Genomic DNA, 15,318 nt, shown 5'->3' on the forward strand with positions numbered 1-15,318 from the left:
GAAGACGCAGGAAACCCGTTATAACAGGCGCGGGCCCACTCTGTGCAAACGGCAACAGCGCGTCCAAAGACGCACTGTGCAGCACTCAGAGGGTGCGTCTCTCTGGAAAAGTTAAGAAAAACCAAATCTAACTAAATCTAAAGCTAAGCCACCCAAATACTAATTCTCACAGTCAAAAACCAGAAAATAAAAATGATTTTCTCAGAGCAAAGTTCACACAAAGGAAAAGACTTTCTCATTTATGGATTCCCCAGCGGAGTCACCAATTTGTCGTGGCGGAAAAAGTCGTTTGTGCGGGCACAACTGACCTCCCTAGGAGTCTAAACTCTCTAGCGACAAACAAGACAAAATGGAGCAATCTTTCTCTAAATACATCTTTTAAAATATGAAAACTACAAGTGTTTAGGCTTACCTTATTCCAAAACGCTGTTGTTGTAGTCCGTCCTTGCCGATCCGGATGAGCTCCTCCTTCACATCAATTCCTGCAACCACAAACAATCAAACAATTACCAAGCACTTGCATCTCATATAATAAAACATATATTCAACATGCAGACCAAGGAACACATGAAATAACTCATTAACACAAGCTATTGAGAAAAATGAACCAGTTTGTATTTATAACGAAACAAAGAAACTCTTACAACCTAGCCTTGGTGTTGTGCAAGTTCCTCCCAGGGTCCATCAAGGGTTTTCCTCAACTTTGACAAAGCTCACCCACTTCCAAGTAGAATCAAGCAAAGACAATCTCTCCTCACAAGGTTCTAAATGGGAGTCCTAATTCCTGCAGCATTTACCCAAAGAAAATGTATAGCTTCAACCTCCCCTCCCTCTGGCTCAATGCCTTTATTTATAGTGCTGTAAAGAGGTTATTCAGGTCCACCATCAATGGGATAATCCCCCTCTTTGGGTGGGATAGCTCCCTTATTGATGGGATAAGTTCCCCCTTAATAGAGATACATGAACCAACTGGAGGCGCATCCATTTCATCAAACCGACCTCTAGAAAGTTCTAGAAGTAACCACAAGTAACTTTTTTAAGATGAAACTTGCGCATTTTGCCTTTTACAGAAGGACGCACCTGTCCTTTGACATACAGAGCGTCCAAAGACGCAGACTTTGTGAACATTGTGAGCGTCCCTGCAGGTAAGGCTTGAGAGAACCTGCGACCCCAGAGATAAACACATTTTTTACAAGACTTTCTCTCTTCTTTGAGTTTGAGATGGATAGCAGAGGCATAAGACTTGCCTAAGAGGGTAGCATGACTGTTGATTGAGCCATACTAACTGTAAGTAGTCATGGTGACATTTTTTTAGTGTAACAAGGACCAGTGGATCTGGTGACATTACTTCAAGCAAAAGTCGGTCCAAAGCGTGCAGGAGTACATCATAGAATTCTGAAAGATGGTTATAGTGTTGGGTATCTCTCCAAAAAACCCAGATGTACTCCTCAAGTATTTATGGAGTTTGCACTACCATCTGTACAAACAAGTGATGTTGTCCAATCCCAATTCAGTGGACGAGGCTTGTGTATAGGTGCAATATCTGGAAAATATAGGCCTAAAGAGAACACAATCAAGTGTATCGAAGCAAAAGGAGAAACAAGATGCTTCTAAGGAGGGGAAGAAGAAGAAAAAAAAGGGAAAAGATAAAAATATGACAACCACAGTGCACCAGTGCAAAAATCCTAGCAACCACTGCAACAATGATGGCCATATAGAGGAGAAGTGTTGGGAGTTGCATTTAGATCTAAACCCAAAGAATAAGAACAAGAATCTCTTGGCGACTAATTCGAGCAACCAAGTTGAAAGTGGCTCATATGAGGATGAGAATATCGTCTGTACATCAGTGCAGAAGGAGGTGAATCTGAGTAGCCTTCAACAACAGGAAGAGAAAGAAATGACCAAACTCTTCCATATAAATATACATGTCAAGAAGAGAAATATTAATGCTCTGTTTGACTCAAGATCGCAGGCAAATATCATTGCAACAGAGCTGGTCAAGAAGTTGGGGCTAGAAGTTCGTGATCATCCAAACCCATATCCATTGGGATGGGTAAATAAGGATGTAGAGATAAAGGTAATAAAATAGTGTAAAATTGGATTTGCCATTAGTGTTGATTTTATTGATGAAGTAAATCTAGATGTGGTTCCCCTTGATGTATGCGGAGTTGTGCTTGGGAGCCCATACATGTACATGTGTCATGCAATACTCATGAGGAGAGCTAACCAATACCAACTCGTCAAGGATGAAAAATCATTCATCATCAACGCGCACAAAGGCAAGTCAAAAATTTCGTTGGTAAGTGCTAACCAAGCAAGGAAATAGATTAGTTCCAGAAATAAGTATGTTTTATTGTTTTTAAGAGAAAGTCAATTTGTAGAGGAGTCAATAAGAGGCAAGGCATCCCTGGAGGGGTGTACTATGAAACAAAAACAACAATTGGAGGAGTTTTTACAAGAATACAGGGATGTGTTCCAAGAGCCTAAAGGGTTACCACCTAAGATAGAAGTGGAGCACGAGATCCAACTATTGCTAGACTCCCCATTGCAAAATATTGGGTTATACAAGCAGTCTGTTATAGAAGTAAGTGAGGTGAAGAAACAGTTGCAGCAGCTGCTAGAACAAGGTGTCATTCGACCAAGTACATCACCATGTGGGTCACCCATAATCATTGTGTCGAAGAAGGATGGGACTTGGCAGATGTGTATAGATTACAGGGCATTGAACAAAATCACACTCGAGAACAGATACCCCTTGCCCAAGATAGATGATTTTTTGGATCAATTGCAGCAAGCAAAATACTTCACCAAGTTGGACTTGAAATCTGGATATGACTAGGTTCGAGTCAAAGAAGAAGATACCTGGAAAATCACCTTCAAAACCAAGCAAGGTTTGTATGAGTGGTTTGCCATTTGGCCTATTTAATGCACCAGTTACATTTATGAGATCAATGAATGATGTACCACGCCCCTTTATAGATTCATTTGTTATTTTCTATTTGAATGATATACTGGTATATACTGCTACATGGGAGAAGCATATGTCACATTTGATTCAGGTGCTGGAAACATTGAAGAAGCACCAACTGCTAGAAAATCTCAAGAAGTGTGAGTTTGTATAGTAGTCTTTGGTGTATCTGGGGGATGTGATCGGTGGAGGAGAGTTGAAGATATATCCTTCTAATATGGAGGCCATCATGAAATGGTCAATGCCTACTAATGTTTCTGAGGTAAAGAGTTTCGTTGGGGTAGCACAATACCTACAGAAATTCATAGCATCGTCTTCAACAGTAGCAGCACCACTCCATGCCATAACAACAAGTGGCAAGAGTTTCCAGTGGGGAAAAGGTCAACAAAGGGCTTTAAAAGAGATAAACAAGAATATCAGCCAAGTACCAGTTCTGGCATTACCAAACTTACAACAACCCTTTGAAGTGGAGAAAGATGTGAGTGGGTATGCTATGGGAGTTGTCTTGATGCAGAGAGGAAGGCCTGTATGCTACCATTCTAAAGTATTTCATGGTGCAGATCTTAACTACCCTACCTATGACAAGGAGCTCTATGCCATGGTGCAGGTTCTGAAGAATTGGAAGCATTATCTAATGGGAAAGGAGAAAGTAATTCACATAGATCACTAGTCATTACAGTACTTGTAGGCCAAGAGTAAGTTAAAAAAGGCCAAACATTACAAGTGGATGGGGTTTTTACAACAGTTTCATTTGTTGATCAAGTATAAAAAGCGCAACACAAACAAGTTGGTTGACATTGTTTCAAGGCCACCCACATCAAAGATTACAGCTTTGGGCACTCTTATGCACATGGAGCCATTCATCCATGATGCATACAAAGAGGCATAATTACATGATGAGGACTTCAAGGAGGTGTATCAACAATTGCAAATTCAAAGTCATGTGCACGATGGAAACAACACCAACATAGTTACCGATCAAATGAGAAAATGACCTAGTACCTATTTTTTTGAGGTAGCAAAAAATCACTTGATTTTGAAAAATGACGATTCAAAATACACTTTTTTTTTTAGCATATTTTTGACACTTTAAATTTTTTTATGTATCCAGTATGAACAATTTTTTCAAATGATAGTGATTTTCATGTTGATTTTGAAAAGTGTTGATGCAACATCAACACATTTTTTTAGAGGGCTTATTTTTTACACTCTAATTTTGTTTATGTATCAAGTGTGAACATACTTTTTTTGTTAGTGATTTTCATCTTGATTTTGAAAAGTGCTGATGAGCATCAACCCTTTTTGTTTAAAGGGCTTAGCTTTTACACATTAAATTTTCTAATGAATTAAGTGTGGATATATTTTTTTAATTGTTGGTGATTTTCATGTTAGTAAAAAAAAAATGACAAAAAACAAATCAAATACAAGAAAACATATTAAAAAAAAAAAAACATAAAACACAAAACATAAACATGACAAAAATAAAAATAATAAAAACATGTTAGTAATAAAACATAAAAATATATATAAAAAAAATAATAACAAAAAAAAAAAAAAACATAAAACAGGTTAGCAATAAAACATTAAAAAAAAACATGACAAAAAAATCAAATTAAAAAAAAAAAAAAAAAAACAAACAAACAAACAAACAAACAAACAAACAAAACAAAACAAACAAACAAACAAAAACAAAACACTTATAAAAATGTATAAAAAAACCAAAATTAACTCGTAAAAAACAAAAAATAAATAAAAATATCAATAAATAAATGAAATTTTTTAATATATATATATAAAGAAAAACAAATTGAAACACAAAAAGAAAATCTAAAAACATTTTTTTAAGTTAAAAATAAAAACCACGCTAGAAAAAAAAAAAAAAAACAAACAAACAAAAACAAAAACTTTAAATTATTACCATAAAAAAATAAAAAATTAGTTAAAATTAAAAATTAAAAAATATTTAAATTAAATCATTTAAATAAACAAAATAAAAAATAAAGAATAAAATAAAATAAAAATTTAAGAATTATTTTTTGAATTAAAATTATAAAAATAAAGAAATAACATAAAATAAAAATAAAAATAATTAAATTATAAACATTAAAAAAAATGAAAAAAAGAAGAAGAAGAAGATCAAAACATATTTAAAAGAAAAAATGAAAACAAACTTTGAAATATATATATATATATATATATATACAATTGAAAAAAAAAAACAATACAACTATAAAAAACATAAAAATAAAAAAACAATTAAGCCTCTCTTGCCCCCGCGCCTTCTTCACCCTCCTCCCCTCCCCAACCTCGGACCTCTCGAGGGGAAGGAGAGAGGGGAGGGCCAAGGGTGGAGAGGGGAGAAGGGTGAGGGAGGGGCGGTGTTGGGAGAGGTTTCACTATTTTTTTAATTGTTTTTTCTTTCATTTTTTATGTAGTTTTTTTTAATGTTTTTTTTATTAATTGTTGTTGGTTTTTTTAATTGTTTATTTGTTTGTTTTTTTTTTTGATCAATTAAGAATGGAGCCTTCTATTAACCGTACAAATACATTACATATGTTACACGTCTTTGCAAGTGCAAAGACCCAAAAAAGAACCAGCGTGTTGTGGGATTGCCAAGAACAGGAAAAACAAAGCCAGGATCAAACCAAAACTCACATATTTCCAAAAACTTGTAAACAGGATTTCCGAAGGGCTCTCCGTCATCCACTGACAACTTTAGAGCTTCTGCTAAGCTAACAAACCCCTCCAAAAGTCATAGAGTTCCGCTAAACTTCCACTAATCCAAACCCGACGGTAACACAAACCACAGTTTAAAAAATTGAAATCCACCCCTCTAAAGAAACAACGACACTTCTTCACCATTGATCTATCCAAGATCCAATGGTCACAACACTTCCCGACTTCGAAACATGCTCCTCATCTGTCAACCATTGATCTCGCTCCACCAGATCTAACGACTCACACGTATTTCGACCGGTTAACTTGCACACTTCAAATCCGCCTGAAAAGCGGTTTCCCTCTCTCACCTCGCTGATACGTGTCACTGAGTGAATGGAATCAAAGCCAAACAGGAAATACCATTTACGGCTTTTCCTTTGCCCGAAATCCACTTGTGGGTTTCCCAACCCGTTTCTACTACTCCAGACCTGACAGCAGCTCAAAACGAAAAATTTTAAAAGTTTGAAATCCGCCCTTCTAAAGAATCGTTGGCCCTTCTGCACCATTGATCTATTCAAGATCCAACGGTCAAACACTTCCCAACTTCGAAACAAGCTCCTCATCTGTCAACCGTCGATCTCGCTCCACCAGATCTAACGGCTCACACCTATTTCGGCCGATTAACTTGCGCACTCCAAATCCGCTCGAAAAGCGGTTTCCCTCTCTCACCTCATTGTTACGTGTCACTGTTTGTATGGAATCGGAGCCAATGGGGAATTATCGCTTATGGCCTTTCCTCAACCCAAAATCCACTTGTGGGTTTCTCCAACCCACTTCTTCTCGTTAACTGCTGGGTAACTCCCTCACCCAAACACCATAGATCAGACTCAACCGAGATCTATTCGTCCAAAATCAATCTCCACGCCACTGCATCCTTGGTCTTCCTCCACTGATCTTGACCATCCGCTCAAATATGTCGGAATATTGATGCCAATACTATCTGCGGACTGCTGCCACTCAAAAAGCAAACAGTTTAAGCATCCATGCACTCCCGCCTATCTCCTGAGCCTCATCGATCCAACCTGTCGATCCAACAATCCCTATCTTTGGCAGCCTAACAGAGGCAATCCTCTAACAGTTTGCCTGGGGGTATCATCTCCCAAATGTGCCAAGAGTCCCTTTCCTTACTGATCACTCCTTCATTCGCCAGACGATCAGCTAACATATTAGCTTTTCTTTTCACATGGACAAAGTGTATAGTTTTTAAGGTTTGCAGGTGGGTATAAATACGGAGAAAGACCTGTGATAGCCTCCAATGTTTTGACACTTTATCCGGTGCCGTCCCATTGCATATTTTCTTGGCCGCTCTAATAATCAATTTCGAATCTGCTTCAATGATGACATTGTGTGAATTTGAGTCCACCAAGATTTCCAAGCATTGCTCTAAGGCCATGAGTTCTGCCATGTTATTAGTGCCCTTCCCAAAGTGGCCACGAAATATCTCCTTTATCCGTCCATGTTCATCTCTTATAACACCCCCAAAACCAGCTAACCCTGGGTTGCCCTTAGACGCTCCATCTATATTGACTTTTAGGAAACCATGTGGAGGAGGCTTCCAAATATTTATATCTGCATTTATTTGGCTCACACCCTTAATTATGCCCTGTGGGCCTATAGACTAGAGACCCAAATGCAGTAGTATACACGCATCTTGGGGCAGAGGAGGGTCTTTGGGAAGTTTCCACAACAAGCTTCTGACTGTGTCTTTGAGTTGCCTTAAAATTTGATCAATTATATGTTGGGGCTTTCTTGCTTTGTTCTTGAAGATCCTACTATAACGTTCTTTCCAGACATCCCAGATCATAAAGCCTAGAACCGGAGTCCAGGCTTTATTGATGATTTCATTCCCTGAGAAGTTTTTCCTCCAATTCTTCAAAGTGTTGGAGATGCTGAGTCTATCCCTATCAGTGTGCTTAAAGATTGAAGCCACCCATTCCCACACGGTAGAGGTGAAAGGGCAGAGATTGAGAAGGTGATCCATCGTTTCCTCTTGTAAGCCACATAGGTAACATTTGGATGGGCCAGTGAAGCCTTTTTTCCGGAGATTCTCCCAAGTTAAAATTTTCCTTTGATGAACTAGCCAAATGAATAACTTTATTTTCATCCAGTGGGGGCTCTGCCAAAGAGTCTTCCATACTTGATCAAGGTTTTGGTAGTTAAACCCTGTTATTACTTGTTTAGCTTCTTTGAGGTTAAAGTTTCCTTTGATTTTCCTTCCCCATCTTAGTTGGTCAGGCAAGGAGGATACCAAAATCCTCGTATGTTCTAGCTACTGAGCAAGAAAGTCTGCCTTGGCCTTCAGAGGGCTCTCTTCACTGTGGCCTAGATCCTTCCAAATTCTCCATTTTCCATTCTTCCTTGCCTGGTCCCAGAAGTCATTTACCATGAGTAGACCTTTGTTATCAATATCATGCTTGATAGCTGCTAATTCATCCTTATACACGTTGGGTTCCTGTTACACAGTAATTTGTCACTGTCCTCATTTCAGTCTTTCTACTGTGTCATGTTTCAAATCAACATGTTCATATCTTCCCACTGATGCAAGAAGATTAAGCAAATGCTCTCTATTGCTGCAAATGACCCTTATTCCTTAAGTTTCTGCCTCGTCACGAGTAAACCCTTAATATACGCGATGTTCCCATGTTCATAACGATCTCATCGTGACTTCGTCGCTGGTGTACATCTGTTTCCCACAAAGGTCGGATTTCTAGACCCGACGCAGGATTATGAGTTGTGTCTTGCGACGATGAGTCTGCGTGCATTGCCTCTCGCGATGTTGTCGCTAGTAATCAGTTTATGTCCTGCGACGATCCAGATTGGGCGAATTCATTTCAACAGTCGGCCTTCTGGATGTCTCCAGACCTGGTTGTTGGCATAGTTTGTGTCGCCTTTCCTCCTCTGGTATGGCAGTTCCGTCATTTGTGCTACCTTCCTTGAGGATGAGCTCTCTCTTCCACATTTCATGGAGACTCCTTCTCCTATTAAAGCACTCACCTTTGATATGATCAGCTAGTTAGCAATCCCTTTGGTTGAGCAGTGCTGTTAGTGCTTTTGAGTTTGATAGATAGCTGGTGTGGGTGTGACAAGTGTGAGATTGTTGATAACTTGTGGAAGGTTGTGGAGTGCCCTTAACTTTGTGTTAAAGCTTATGAGTGAGAGAGAGACATTATATGTTGGGAGATTCATCCTTGAAGAGTGAATGCTTGAGAAACATACTGGCTGGATCCTCTGAGAAGGCTTGTGATGTCAAGACTCGGTTGTAAGCTTGCTCTCATTTCATTATTAATACAATCAATGATGTTTTCCTATGTCTTGTATGTAATTTACTTGATAGCTCATGACTTCTTGACTTTGTGAGTAAATAGATCATTGTTGTTTTTCGGTTACGTGCTTTGTTGTATTTTCTTTGCATTGTTTCAGGTTGATCACTCATTGAGGAGAAGGAAACGGAAGCTGGAGCAGCGCAACGGAACTTCATCAACCACCGGTTGAGGTAGGCCTCCAACAATGACTGTTTAAGGAAATCTATTGTTGATCTGTCTTTGCAGTGACTAGACCCACTCTAGGGCTAGAGGGGTTGCCTCTGTTCGCAGAGGGAACACTTTCCTGCATCACAAGTTGGCGACTCTGCTGGGGAGTCTATCTTATGTTTTTCTCTTGATTTCTTTTGCTTGATTTTGAGTCAATGTCTTTTGGATTTTGGGATTGAACCATCAGTCTTCTGGGTTACCTGGGTCAATCTGGGAAATCCCTTTGTTGCTTGTAACAACAGACTAGTCTTTGTTTGGGAGTTTTGTTTTTCTTTCATTGTTTTTAAGATCGTAGCTAAAAAAATTTAAACAGTCGTGCCGACGCCACGTTGTCTCTGTTTTGTAATTATGTTCGTCGCTAAATCCTGTCACACAGTCGCGACGGCCGTCGCATTAAAGACGTGTACTTCCGAGACGATGTCGCTGTGTTGCTACGGCTAGTGGTTGATCGGCACTAGTTGCTTGTGTTACACCCGCGACGATTCCTATAGAATTGTTTTTGTCAATTCTGCCTCCTGAATTCATCAGTCTGATTCATCCCTTGTCGTCCTTCTTTTATCTATTCGCTTGTTTTAATTGCTTTTAGTTAAGGTGCTCACTTTTCGGTTTCATTGAAGTGAATCTTGTATTTATGGCTTTGTGACCTAGTTTTTCAAGTTTTGATGTATTTGGCTTGGTTATTTGTCTGTTCAAGATTCATCCACAACCCTCTTCTCAATGTGCTTAAAGTCTTCTCATCGCTTGTTTCTTGCTGATTGATGTTTAGTGTTATTTGTTGAACCAACTTCTATGTTGATTCGATTGTTTCGCTACCAAACATAGATTACAATTGTTTGGATCAATCAGTTGCACGCCTGCTTGTTTGTTTCTTTAGAATTCAAAGCTATCAAAATCAAAAGATTGCATTCATTAGTATACGAAAGTGAAAGTATATTTTGCATTCCAAGTTTTTCATGTTTGAAAAATTAGAAAGCAAATTTTAAATCTCTCATTAGTAGTATCGATGCATTGTAGGGATTGATGTGTTTGTACGTTGTGTCTCTTGAGTAACTACATTTGCTGATCTTGGTTTTGTCTTGGTTTGGGAATGATCTCTCTGCTCTTCTGTAAATAGGAGTTCATCGAAATGAAAGATGCTTTATTCATTCTAGTTGCATCCTAGGTTTTGATATACATATGGTAAGGCCTGGAAATTGAAACATAATTCAAGATCAACTCTAAAATGAACTGAATAAACCTAACAACGCATTGGAACATAACGCACATTATTTAGAGGTCTAGGCTAGAGATGTGCTCCGGTGTCGTTAAACCTAGTCTCTATTGTTTTCACTTAAGGTTGGGTGATTCCTCCTTCTGTGATCCAATAGCTGCTAGCACGGACTTGCGCTCCCAGTACCATCGAGTATATGTTGGGAGACCCCACTAGGTTATCATCCTATATCCTTAGGAAGCTGTGTCTGCCGCCTTGCAAACCGTAATGCACCGAACACAACATTCGGGAAGATTGACTGTCGTACGGAAAATCCTTGTTTTTCATATGATTGCCAAGGTGTATATGTAGTTTTACATGTTGTTTGGTAAACCTTTTGCCTAGTTCTCCAGAGTAGTCACTTTCATTCCTTTTCGGACTCCCTAAAAGAAAAGGTCCATCAGAGCACTTGTCCTTTCAGGGTCATTAAAGATTCGAAGGCGACTAGAGTGATATTTTCGTCCTTTTCTCGACTCTTTAAAGATGAAAATGTCAAGTTCTGTTCCTGTGTCTTAAAATTTATTTGGCCACGTTCACATTTACCCTGGTAGATCTTGTTTGCGTTTTAGTTTGTGTAGGGTTCTTTCCTTACTCGTTAGTTTTCCTAGGATTTTGAATTGAATCATCCTGGCAGAATCATCGATCTCGTCTCCCGTTCCAAGTGACCAAGGATCTCCATCTTTTGTCGCTCCCGAGGTACCGGTTGTTAGTGATACTCTTCCTGTTATTCTGAGTATCCAACCGCTTAACTCTCGCGCTCCAGAGGATGAGTCTTACGACATTCATTGGAACCCCATTTGGGAGCCTTCCGAAGAAGACTTTCCCATTACTCCTCCTGGTGTTTCGGTCCCAATGTCTTCCTCCGATATGGATGAGACGACCCCCGTCTCCGGTGAAGAATCCTTTGTGGCAGGAGGTGAAATACCTACGCCTATGGAAAATTCACCCTTCTGTGTCACTTCCCTTGGTGTCTCATTGCCTTTTCGCTATAATGCTTTGGTGGATATCATCGGTTCTAGATCTCCCCTTTCGAGTTCCATATGGTCTCGTACTGTCCCTCTGACTTCAGAGCCTTTTACACCCCAGATTCACAAAGTGACTGTCACATCTGTTCCGACTATTCTAACCGTTTGTGTGGCTTCTTCAACCCCTATTGTTAGTGCCGTCACTACTTCTTCAGCGGTGATTACTATTGTCGGGCCTTCTACTAGTCCTACCAATAATGGCCCAATGGAAAGAGTTGTTAATCCTACACTAAGTGCCCCACCTTCTTCTAGTTCCATTCCAGCAGGAGGGGCATATGATCAATATATACAAGCTATTTAGAATCCGAATCCACAAAATCCGTTTCATTATTATTATTCTCGTGGAGCTCATATTTATTACCCCGGACCTATGCCATCTCAACCTACGTTTGAGGTCACGATTCCGTTGTCTGTTGCTTGGGGTACCACCGCTTATCATGGCGGCCAAGCACCGCCGACAAATCTTCAAGGGCCACCCTATCAAGGTTAGCCGTCTTACGGGCAGCCCTCTCATGGACAACAGTATTACGGACAACCTTATCTAGGGCAACCTGGTGGCCCACAAGGACAACCCTTCCAGGGACAACCTTCGGCTTTTGGTGGTCCATTTTCTACCTACTTCAGGCAACCTTCTGGTAATCCGGAACAACCTTATATTCAACAAGGCCAACCCAGTATCCAGTAAGGCTACCCTTCTGGGCAAGTCGGTCAGCCTCACGTCCAGCAAGGCCAACCCACTATCCAACCTAGTCAACCATCTGGACAAATTGGTCAACCTCAAATCCAACCAGGCCAACCAACTGTCCAGTCTGCTCAGCCATCCGGCCAGTCAGGACAACCCTCAGTTGTGCAAGGTCAACCCAATACCCAGCAAGCTCAACCTTCTAGGCAAATGGGTCAACCTCAATCTCAACCAGGTCAACCTTCTAGCCAGATGGCTCAGCCTCAGTTCTCCCAAGGACATCCATCTGGGATTGCTCAACCGGGCACTCAAACACTCATTGCTTCTCAAGCACCCCCCCCCCCCCCACAATTTTCAGCCCCAGACTGGGCTCCAGATCCAATCCGGTCTTCAAGCTCAAGTTGGGCCCCAAACCCAACCTGTTTATCAAGCGCAACCTGGCTTCCAGGCCCAGTTTGGAGCCCAGCCGCCTTATAATTTTCAGCAACCCCAAGGGCAAACTCAACTTGCCCCATACCAAAATTATCAACAACCACAAGTTAACCCTTATCAGAATTTTCAGCAGCCATATGTTGCTCATGTGGGTCAAGTTGGTAATCAGTGGAATGCAGGGGGTCAAATCCAGGGTCAACCATCCAGTTACAGCTATAACCCCTATGGAAAAAATCCCTACGGGCCAAATCCGTCTGGACAAAATCAATGGGGGCAACAGGGAACTGGATGGAACTCTGGTGCTGTTTCTTATCCGCGGCCTCAGATGTCCTTCAACCCTCAATTACCCTTTTTGGTGACGTTGGAAGTACCGAACATGTCCAAACTAACTAATGATCCTATTCTTCATAATCCGTATTGGCCACCGGTTCCAACTAAGATTCCCGGTGATTATCCCAAATTCAATGGTAAAGCTGGAGAAGATCCCCAAGCTCATGTCATGACCTATCACCTATGGTGTTCGTCGAATTCATGGCTTGATGATTCAATCTGACTTCACCTATTTCAATGGACTCTCACTAGCTCTGCTGCCAAATGGTATATTGAGTTGGCTCGTGGAACTTTTCAGGACTTTAACTCGTTGGCTATGGTGTTTTTAACTCATTTTCAGTTGTCGATTCGATATGAAATGGGCACACACCTCCTAACATCTTTGAAACAGAACATGGCTACGCATATCTCTGATCACATCCATGAATGGAGACGTCGTCGCCGTTTAATTAAGTTCTGGATCCCCGACCAACTTTTGACTAACTGGTTTACAACCTCGTTCGTTGGTCCGATAGCCCGGGACATTGCTATGGGGGCATGTGTAACTAAAGAGAAAGCCATTGCGCGTGCTCAGTACCTTGACTTGGTTTACTCCCAGTCTGGTACGTTATATGATATTTTGCTAGATGCTTTGCAACCTGGAACTTCCCAAGCTCCGTCAACACCATCTGTTGATTGTGTCATAGGTTCCGTTAACACGTCCTCTCGAAAAGCTCCCGCAAACCCTGCGAAGCAAAAGTCTAATATTCCAAATGAAATTGCTTCTCAGGCTTTGTCTAATTCTGGTAGGACTTTTGAGGTTAATGCCATTCAGTCCACCTCTGCAGACAAAACCTTGAAAGGTAAGAAGAAGGGAAAAGGAAAGAATAAAGCTTATCAACCTAAGCAGGATCCCCCTAAGCCTCTAGCCGAGGAAGGTGCCAAGCGCAAACCTAAGTATCCTTGTCTTATTTGCGATGAGGATCACTACACTAACGACTGCCCGAGGCGTTCTGAGGTTAGTCGTTTGTTAAAAGGCGCCCCTGGGACTCCTGTTGTGCTCAAAGAGCCTTTTCCCTCCCAGAAAACTCAAATGGTCATTGATCCTTCTCAATCCTCTTCTCCCTTTGGTTCTCAGGTATTTATGGCTGGGACGATTCCCATCCACATTAGCACTCGGGCAAAAGAGTATCCATCGCCTGCCGGGAAGGAAACTGAGGTCCCCTCTAGTGCTGCTCCGTCCAGTTCTGGTCCCCGGTCACCCGACCTCCTCCTAAAGGGGTGCTCCGGAAGTCTTCTTACAACCCTAATGCTCTTGCTGCTCAGCACTATAGCATCATTAAGGACTTAACTCAAGCTCCTTCGGCTATGTCTACATTAGAAGTCCTCCAGAGCTACCCCTCTTAGAGGAAGTCCTTGCTATCGGCCATCGGTGGCATTGACTTGACCAACTCAAATTTAATCACTTTTGACCTAGACAGTCATATACCGAGACTACCTCACCAAATTGCCTTCCTTATTCAAGCCATCATCAATTCTAAAACTATTCATCGCACCGTCATTGATGAAGGTGCTTCTACTTGCATTATGTTTGTTGCTTGTTGGAAGGCTATCGGTTCTCCAACTCTGAGTTAGTCTCCCACGACCTTGGAAGCCTTTGATGGGAGAGAGTCTTGTCCTTATGGTATACTCCAACGCTTGCCTATTACTTTGGAAGGGAAGACGGTCAAAGTGGGGGTCGAAGTTGTCGATGCCAATTTAACTTACAACCTCCTATTAGGACAAAGTTGGACATATGCCATGTGAGCCATGGATTCATCTCTATTTTGTGTTATTTGTTTTCCTCATCAGGGGAAAATCATCACGGTAGACCAGTTGTCCTTCTTCACCTCTTCTTCCTCCGATGGCAACGTGCCTTTCGTGGAGCATACCTCTGTTCCATGTGAGAGTGTGGGTGCTGGACTCTTTAAAGATCCTGCCCTTATGGGTGTTTCTTCACTCCCACCTCCCAACATCGCTCCTATTAATATGATTTCTGTTCGCTCTGATCCTTGGGTTCTTCCTCCTATTGATCAGATAGAATCTTGGGGCAATGAGATGCCGTTGAGTCCTACCGAGCTCAACTACGTCGAAATTGTTTCTGCATCGGCTTCATCCCCTGAACCTGCTCCTTCGAGCAGAGCTCTTGACTCGTACGATTAGTCCCCTTGGCTTGGAGATGCCGCTTCTTTAGATCCTTTAAAGGAAATTTTTCCTTTTGATGAAGCGATTATTGAGACCATGTCTTTCGAGGAACCCCCTTGGTTTGATCATCACCATCGTTCCTCGTTTCTCCCTACCCATCGGGCAATGCTTACTTGTCTCGAGTGATTTTCTCCTTGTGTCCCCTCCCAACCTCTTCAGAC

This window comes from Pinus tabuliformis, chromosome 6 (assembly GCF_031772625.1).
Source record: "Pinus tabuliformis cultivar Carrire ecotype Pingquan chromosome 6, CPIR1, whole genome shotgun sequence".
In the NCBI taxonomy this organism is placed as follows: Eukaryota; Viridiplantae; Streptophyta; class Pinopsida; order Pinales; family Pinaceae; genus Pinus; species Pinus tabuliformis.